Below are 9,400 nucleotides of genomic sequence, written 5' to 3' on the forward strand. Positions count from 1 at the left end.
ATCGTTCAACTGCGCGTCCAGCCTTTCAAGCAGGCCGGACGCCGTTTTTGCGATGCCGAGGCCACCTTCAGGCGCCCCAACACGCTTCGTTCTCGCAAAGGGTAGCACTTTGCACAGTCCGAGACGACGGCGTTCGAGCTCGCAACGGCGCCCTCCCCGCAGGGCCGGGTATCGCCACGCGGCAAGAAGCACGCAACATTCTCGATAGACCGGTTGTGTCGACTCGATCGCGGCTTGCGGTTTCTCTCGAGCCCGCAGCACTGGTGGACCGACCGACACTTGCAACGTAGCCGAGACGGCAAAGCCGCTAGGCGACGGGTCACGCCCGCGCCTTCGGCGCTTTCGTATTTGATTCGTCCGAGGACGATGCGGAACACACTTCGATATCGTGGAAAAAGCGTCGTCCGACAACCAGCCCCTAACGCATCAAGCGGATGAGGCTGCAGACGTCAGCTGTGGGATCCACGGGAGCGATACCGGGGACACGCTTGACGGGCACGAAGCCCGCCGCATATCAAACACCCAGGTCGCTTTGGGGGCGACTGCTCTCTGGGACCCCCATATAATAGCAGCGATAAGTACCCAGACCTCCATGGGGCCGTACTCGTGCCACTTTCGACGAGCGTTTGGCGAAAATCGTGCCGCCTCGTAACGCCGCGAGCAAGATTGAAAGCTTACGTCGGCAGCACAATGCCGAAGTCGTGAAAGCGCAGCGCGTCCACCGAATGCGCGAACGGCAATTTCTCGCCAATGGCCAGTACGGTTTCCTGCACAATTGCCTGTCTGTCGCCCTACGGGGCCCCCGGCCGATCGATTCGAGGCACGCTAGCACGGCCCCTTCGCCATTTCCGAGCACGAGTGCGAACAGTGCGGGCGGCGTGCTCGACGCCCCGGCTGACGTCGTTTCGGACTTTGTCTCTTCGCGTGCTCGCGGCAACGCCGCGGCCAACGACGACGTCTGCGCGGTTCTTTGCCGGTTCCCGGCGTGCTACAGTGCAGCCCTCTGCAGGGTGACACCGGCTCCGTCGTGGCCGTGCGGCGGCTTGTACGCAAAAGTTGCGTCAAAGGCGTCGCGCTCGCGCCGCCCCGGCACACGCGGTTTCGGACTTTGTCTCTTCCAGCGCTCGCGTAGTCGTGGGCACGATTGTCGACGTCGCAACGGTGCGCGGACACCGCCACGAGCACGCGCAAGACGAAAATCGCACTACGGTACAATGTCGGCCGGGGCCGTACGGCCCCTTACAGTAGCAGCGATAAGTGCCCAGACCTCCATGGGGCCGTACTCGTGCGACGCGGCGGCGTACTGCGCCGAGCCGAGCGCCAATATTTGGCTTTTGCAGGGCGGATTCGAGCTCTGGCGATCGCCGCGGTACCGCCGCTCACCGATTCAAGGCACGCTAGCGCGGCCCCTTCGCCATTTCCGAGCACGCGTGCGAACAGTGCGGGCGGCGTGCTCGACGCCCCGGCTGACGTCGTTTCGGACTTTGTCTCTTCGCGTGCTCGCGGCAACGCCGCGGCCAACGACGACGTCTGCGCGGTTCTTTGCCGGTTCCCGGCGTGCTACAGTGCAGCCCTCTGCAGGGTGACACCGGCTCCGTCGTGGCCGTGCGGCGGCTTGTACGCAAAAGTTGCGTCAAAGGCGTCGCGCTCGCGCCGCCCCGGCACACGCGGTTTCGGACTTTGTCTCTTCCAGCGCTCGCGTAGTCGTGGGCACGATTGTCGACGTCGCAACGGTGCGCGGACACCGCCACGAGCACGCGCAAGACGAAAATCGCACTACGGTACAATGTCGGCCGGGGCCGTACGGCCCCTTACAGTAGCAGCGATAAGTGCCCAGACCTCCATGGGGCCGTACTCGTGCGACGCGGCGGCGTACTGCGCCGAGCCGAGCGCCAATATTTGGCTTTTGCAGGGCGGATTCGAGCTCTGGCGATCGCCGCGGTACCGCCGCTCACCGATTCAAGGCACGCTAGCGCGGCCCCTTCGCCATTTCCGAGCACGCGTGCGAACAGTGCGGGCGGCGTGCTCGACGCCCCGGCTGACGTCGTTTCGGACTTTGTCTCTTCGCGTGCTCGCGGCAACGCCGCGGCCAACGACGACGTCTGCGCGGTTCTTTGCCGGTTCCCGGCGTGCTATAGTGCAGCCCTCTGCAGGGCGACACCGGCTCCGTCGTGTCCGTGCGGCGGCTTGTACGCAAAAGTTGCGTCAAAGGCGTCGCGCTCGCGCCGCCCCGGCACACGCGGTTTCGGACTTTGTCTCTTCCAGCGCTCGCAACCATGTCGGGGCCGACGCCGACGACTGCGTGGTGTTTCAACGATTGCCGGCGTGACACAATGCAGCTGCGTGCGGGATGCCAGCGATTCCGTCGTGTCCGTGCGGCGGCTTGTACGCAAAAGTTGCGTCAAAGGCGTCGCGCTCGCGCCGCCCCGGCACACGCGGTTTCGGACTTTGTCTCTTCCAGCGCTCGCGTAGTCGTGGGCACGATTGTCGACGTCGGAACGGTGCGCGGACACCGCCACGAGCACGCGCAAGACGAAAATCGCACTACGGTACAATGTCGGCCGGGGCCGTACGGCCCCTTACAGTAGCAGCGATAAGTGCCCAGACCTCCATGGGGCCGTACTCGTGCGACGCGGCGGCGTACTGCGCCGAGCCGAGCGCCAATATTTGGCTTTTGCAGGGCGGATTCGAGCTCTGGCTATCGCCGCGGTACCGCCGCTCACCGATTCAAGGCACGCTAGCGCGGCCCCTTCGCCATTTCCGAGCACGCGTGCGAACAGTGCGGGCGGCGTGCTCGACGCCCCGGCTGACGTCGTTTCGGACTTTGTCTCTTCGCGTGCTCGCGGCAACGCCGCGGCCAACGACGACGTCTGCGCGGTTCTTTGCCGGTTCCCGGCGTGCTATAGTGCAGCCCTCTGCAGGGCGACACCGGCTCCGTCGTGTCCGTGCGGCGGCTTGTACGCAAAAGTTGCGTCAAAGGCGTCGCGCTCGCGCCGCCCCGGCACACGCGGTTTCGGACTTTGTCTCTTCCAGCGCTCGCGTAGTCGTGGGCACGATTGTCGACGTCGGAACGGTGCGCGGACTACGCCACGAGCACGCGCAAGCCGAAAATCGCACTACGGTACAATGTCGGCCGGGGCCGTACGGCCCCTAACAGTAGCAGCGATAAGTGCCCAGACCTCCATGGGGCCGTACTCGTGCGACGCGGCGGCGTACTGCGCCGAGCCGAGCGCCAATATTTGGCTTTTGCAGGGCGGATTCGAGCTCTGGCGATCGCCGCGGTACCGCCGCTCACCGATTCAAGGCACGCTAGCGCGGCCCCTTCGCCATTTCCGAGCACGCGTGCGAACAGTGCGGGCGGCGTGCTCGACGCCCCGGCTGACGTCGTTTCGGACTTTGTCTCTTCGCGTGCTCGCGGCAACGCCGCGGCCAACGACGACGTCTGCGCGGTTCTTTGCCGGTTCCCGGCGTGCTATAGTGCAGCCCTCTGCAGGGCGACACCGGCTCCGTCGTGTCCGTGCGGCGGCTTGTACGCAAAAGTTGCGTCAAAGGCGTCGCGCTCGCGCCGCCCCGGCACACGCGGTTTCGGACTTTGTCTCTTCCAGCGCTCGCAACCATGTCGGGGCCGACGCCGACGACTGCGTGGTGTTTCAACGATTGCCGGCGTGACACAATGCAGCTGCGTGCGGGATGCCAGCGATTCCGTCGTGTCCGTGCGGCGGCTTGTACGCAAAAGTTGCGTCAAAGGCGTCGCGCTCGCGCCGCCCCGGCACACGCGGTTTCGGACTTTGTCTCTTCCAGCGCTCGCGTAGTCGTGGGCACGATTGTCGACGTCGGAACGGTGCGCGGACACCGCCACGAGCACGCGCAAGACGAAAATCGCACTACGGTACAATGTCGGCCGGGGCCGTACGGCCCCTTACAGTAGCAGCGATAAGTGCCCAGACCTCCATGGGGCCGTACTCGTGCGACGCGGCGGCGTACTGCGCCGAGCCGAGCGCCAATATTTGGCTTTTGCAGGGCGGATTCGAGCTCTGGCTATCGCCGCGGTACCGCCGCTCACCGATTCAAGGCACGCTAGCGCGGCCCCTTCGCCATTTCCGAGCACGCGTGCGAACAGTGCGGGCGGCGTGCTCGACGCCCCGGCTGACGTCGTTTCGGACTTTGTCTCTTCGCGTGCTCGCGGCAACGCCGCGGCCAACGACGACGTCTGCGCGGTTCTTTGCCGGTTCCCGGCGTGCTATAGTGCAGCCCTCTGCAGGGCGACACCGGCTCCGTCGTGTCCGTGCGGCGGCTTGTACGCAAAAGTTGCGTCAAAGGCGTCGCGCTCGCGCCGCCCCGGCACACGCGGTTTCGGACTTTGTCTCTTCCAGCGCTCGCGTAGTCGTGGGCACGATTGTCGACGTCGGAACGGTGCGCGGACTACGCCACGAGCACGCGCAAGCCGAAAATCGCACTACGGTACAATGTCGGCCGGGGCCGTACGGCCCCTTACAGTAGCAGCGATAAGTGCCCAGACCTCCATGGGGCCGTACTCGTGCGACGCGGCGGCGTACTGCGCCGAGCCGAGCGCCAATATTTGGCTTTTGCAGGGCGGATTCGAGCTCTGGCGATCGCCGCGGTACCGCCGCTCACCGATTCAAGGCACGCTAGCGCGGCCCCTTCGCCATTTCCGAGCACGCGTGCGAACAGTGCGGGCGGCGTGCTCGACGCCCCGGCTGACGTCCTTTCGGACTTTGTCTCTTCGCGTGCTCGCGGCAACGCCGCGGCCAACGACGACGTCTGCGCGGTTCTTTGCCGGTTCCCGGCGTGCTATAGTGCAGCCCTCTGCAGGGTGACACCGGCTCCGTCGTGTCCGTGCGGCGGCTTGTACGCAAAAGTTGCGTCAAAGGCGTCGCGCTCGCGCCGCCCCGGCACACGCGGTTTCGGACTTTGTCTCTTCCAGCGCTCGCAACCATGTCGGGGCCGACGCCGACGACTGCGTGGTGTTTCAACGATTGCCGGCGTGACACAATGCAGCTGCGTGCGGGATGCCAGCGATTCCGTCGTGGCGGTGCGGCGGCTTGTACGCAAAAGTTGCGTCAAAGGCGTCGCGCTCGCACCGCCCCGGCACACGTGGTTTCGGACTTTGTCTCTTCGAGCGCTCGCAGCGATGTCGAGGCGATCGCTTACGTCTGCACGGTTTGCGGTGTGCTACAATGCAGCAGTCTGCCGCACTACACCTCTTGGTTGCCGAGGCCAGCACGGCAATTTACTGAAGCGAGCGCATTGCGCCCAGGCGGCAGCGGACTTTGTTGCTTCGGGAGTGCTCTTGCTGTAAAATTTGAACGGCTGCAGCTGCGCGAAGCAAGTGTACCTATTTTCACTCTCTCTCTGTCTGCCTTTGAGGCGACTGTAATTTCACTTTAAACGCAACTGGAGGCGGGAGCAACCTGATGAGAGTAGGTGGACTTCGGTACATGTAATTTAGAAATTGCTTTCAAGCTTTGAGGACATACACCTTCGCGCCATCTGCTTTCCCCGTCTCTTTGGCACTTTATAGTATGTGCTGCATGCTCTGCATTCCAAAGAAACACGCCTGTCTCTCTCCCTCTCTCACGTTCTTCTTCTTTTTGTAGCTGCTGTTGTAGAAGATGCTATGCTCTTTAATCGCTGTAACATAGAGTGCTTGCACAAGCCAACAACTTTTGCGTGTTTTTTTTTTTTTTCTCTTCCCAAGACGTTTCTGCCATTATTCACTAACTCTCGTTCTTAGTATGCAATGGAGCGTTAGCTCGCGCCATCTACCTTTCTTTCTGTATTGCAAAGTCCGCAGGTTTTCCTAGTTCCGTACACAGATGGCGCCAATGCGTTTTGGCGCCAGGTTCGAACGACCTCGCTCTACTCGTGTTTGGCATTTGAATGTTTCAAAGGGGTTTGCGACAGGGGGTGGTTCTTGTGCAAGGCTGAGCTTTCCAGCTGCGTTTAAGCTATGCTAGCATGTGTGCGTATATATATATATATATATATATATATATATATATATATATATATATATATATATATAATACACAAACACACACACATGCATATATACATACACACACACGGTAATGGTAAAGATGATGAGGTAGCACTTTTTTTTTTCTTTTTTTTACAATGCCTGTGTTTCAGATGGCGATCTTTCTCCCCTCTATGTTTCCGGTTGGAAGGAGTGTGCAGCGTTTTCTATATTTATTTTGTCATTCACTTCTATGTTGCTCGTCTTCGTACATGGGGCATGCTACCTAATTCTACCGGTCGATTCGACACGTTGCGATCCGTCCCGGCCTGTGCCGTATCAAAATTTTCAGTGGGCCTTGCGGTAAATAAAAAGAAATGAAGGAAATGCGCGTAGTATATTACAATTGCACACGGGCTTGAAACGAAGCCCTCAAGGAAGGTCACCTTGAGCGGTCGCATTCAGACGGAAGTAAGCATTCCCCTGGCGCGTTTTTTTTCCGCTCGCCTGTTCCGTTTTCTACGAGGTTGCCTTGGTTGGTTTCGCGTTACAAGCAAGCTTGCACTCGGGTCTCGTTTCTACGCGACAGCGTTTCGTTAACAGCGAAAGACTGAGGCGTTGCGAATTCATCCGTGAGATAGGGAGCGTTGAGTCTGTACACAGGCTGAATTTTATAATATTGCCCACGCTGTTGCTGAGGTTACCCATGTCGGCAGGGCGCCCACAAGGCAGTAGTACAATGAAGTGAAGTGAAGGACATCGCTTCTCGGCCTTTTGGCTAAGATCAAAGTGTAGTATCTGTTCTTATCAGCTTAATATCTGATACGGGTTCTATATGGACCCACGATATTAAACCTATTTTTGGAAGTTGGCGGAGTGCTTGAAGCCTGCTTCACCTCCGCCGCAGGTCGGCCCGGTATTGCACTACCTCCGGGATCGGCCCCGCTCACTTAGGTGAGACTTCATTCAATCAAAATGAAGAGCACAAGCTCAACGCGAGCACTGACTTGACACGCACCATTCCTATACTACACGCAACGATGCCGGTTCGCGGACCACGAGAGTAATTAAACTGCCACTCCATCTGTGTGTAGCGTCGCACTTGTTGCGTCGCAAATGGGACAGCCGCTCCAGCAAATTTCTAGTTATGGGCTTCGAGAAAAATTAATGAAAGCAAAAGAAAGAACCAGAATTCCTATTTGTCCGATGTCTCTGAATGATTGTCTCCTGTAAAGAGCCACTTGGGGGGATGGGGGGTAGGATTAGCCGTGGGGTTCGCAATCAATATGAATCCCACTCAAAGCCAACACTGGATTTTGGAGTTCACTATCGCTTGGATCCGTAAACCACCGCGCCCACGCAAGCTCGCCCTGCCGCCGAAATCCGCTGCCCAAGTGGAAGAAAGATTCCCTATGAAAGAAAAATAGAGTGCCCGATTTCTGGCAACTACTGTGCAGCCTTTGTGTACACATTTTCGCAGCAGTGGGACCGAGCGCCTCGAAAACAAACTTGTCGTATGCCCGAATGTGGCGAAATATATTCAAGGGTTAAAAGGTGCCTCATCTTTCTAACCTGTATGTTACGAAGACCTGTTGCTACCTTTTCATCATGAACATCATCATCATCATCATCCTGGCTACGCCCACTGCAGGGCAAAGGCATCTCCCATGATCCTCCAAGTACCCCGGTCAGGTGCCGATTGTCGCCATGTAGTCCCTAATCTAATCTGCCCTCCTACCTTTCTGCCACCCCCTGCTACGCTTCCCTCCTCTCGGAATTCAGTCTGTAACCCTTAATGGCCACCGGTTATCTTCCCCCCAGATTGCATGCCCTGCGCATGCCCATTTGTTTTTCCTGGTTTAAACTTTGGTGTCATTAACGAGCGTTTGTTCTCGCACACCCCAATCTGCTCTATTCCGATCCCCCCGTGACGCCACACCCATCATCCTTCTTTCCAGAGCCCGTTGCGTCGCCCTCAGTTACCCTTCGGTAATCCTCAAAGCTTTTTGTTGGGACACTCGTGGCATCTTTCTCGTTTAATGAAGTCAAATTTTTTTCAGTTTTGGGGGAAAACTCAATGAGCTAGGCGCGATTGTGTCCCTGGCGCCGCTCTCAACAAGATGGCGGCGCCCATGCTTTTTGCCTGCAGGTTCGGCCCTACGCAGAACACGCCTGCCGGGCAGTGTAGCCACGTTGAAGGGGCAAAGCGTAGTGCAGTGAAGCGCTTGCTCGGGCGAAAAACGCAAATATGAGCCAAACAGGAATTTCCATTATTGGAAATTCCAGTTCAGTTTGCGCATTGCGTTCGCCTAAGGTAAAGAACACAAATGCGAGTGCCACAGCAGTCAAGTCAAAGCTTAGGATTGCGTACCATTTTTTTTTTTTTTCGTGCCTTTTACTCCTGGCCTGCGTGGCCCTAGCGCGCATGCACACGAAAGTAATGAAATGGTGAAAACACGAAATAATGCGGTGCGGCTGTATCATATCTATTTTGTGCGCTTTGTTCTTTGTGGACTACAGCGGTGTGCGTCATGAGAAAGTTTCGGTGCCCTTCTTGGGTGACCAGTGAAGCTATATTTAAAACCACATTGATTTGTACGGTTATTGCTACAAACTGCGTGTGGGTGTTTTTCTTTTTCGCTGCCAACGATGGGTTATCGCAACCGCGATCGGTTCTGCTGCTACGCTAGACGCGTGCTTGCCAACGGTTGGCTCTATACGCGACCCGCGACGCGTGGTCGGCACATTCAAGCAGTCAATTGCAAACCGTTCCAAGAAAAAGGATGTACTCCACTTGCCACCTAGTTCGACGATTGTACTTTCTGACCCTCGAGGAAGCGCCGCCATCCCACGTTTTCTATAATACGATAAGATTCAGAGCGACCGCGACCACTTGTCTTTGTCAATATCTCGGAAACGCTTTCTTTTTCTTTTTTTTTTAAATCCAGATACTCAGACGCGCCCGTGTTCACGCGCACTTGCTCTCTCCGATAAGCAGGGAAGCTCGGTTGGGGTGGTGTCGGGCCTTGCGCATGCGCTGCTGAGCTCGTCGCTTCGCCGGCCGGTCGATGCTGGCGCGGTACTGGTAATGAACTTCGACGTGCATGGTGAAACGTCACTTTGTATTGCCACTGTAGACTAGCAATGCAATGTGTTTGCGAGCGATTGGATAAATGAGAAAGCGTGCACTGTCTACAGTTTATGCCCCTCTAGAGTAGTGGAAATGTTGCTCCAAGTGTTAGGTTTGTAATTTGCGCCTACGAACATGAACTAAACAAAGAAAATGGTCTGCAGCCGCCTTCGCTTCATAAAATTCCCGTACGAAGAAATTTCCGTGCGCGAATGAGAGAGCAAAAGAGAGAAACCATGCTAAGAAGAATGGCTGCCTTTTACGTGATCTCGCGCATGAAACCAGACGAT

The 9,400-nt window shown here is 57.6% G+C and overlaps 1 non-coding gene across 1 annotated transcript; it reads left to right on the forward strand.

The window, feature by feature from the left end:
* The first annotated feature begins 6,738 nt into the window (after positions 1–6,738).
* Positions 6,739–6,930, forward strand: LOC126520870 (U2 spliceosomal RNA). The gene has a single exon (XR_007597119.1). It is a non-coding gene; the product is annotated as a U2 spliceosomal RNA (small nuclear RNA).
* Positions 6,931–9,400: the final 2,470 nt, after the last annotated feature.

Source organism: Dermacentor andersoni, chromosome 10, assembly GCF_023375885.2.
Source record: "Dermacentor andersoni chromosome 10, qqDerAnde1_hic_scaffold, whole genome shotgun sequence".
Lineage (NCBI taxonomy): Eukaryota > Metazoa > Arthropoda > Arachnida > Ixodida > Ixodidae > Dermacentor > Dermacentor andersoni.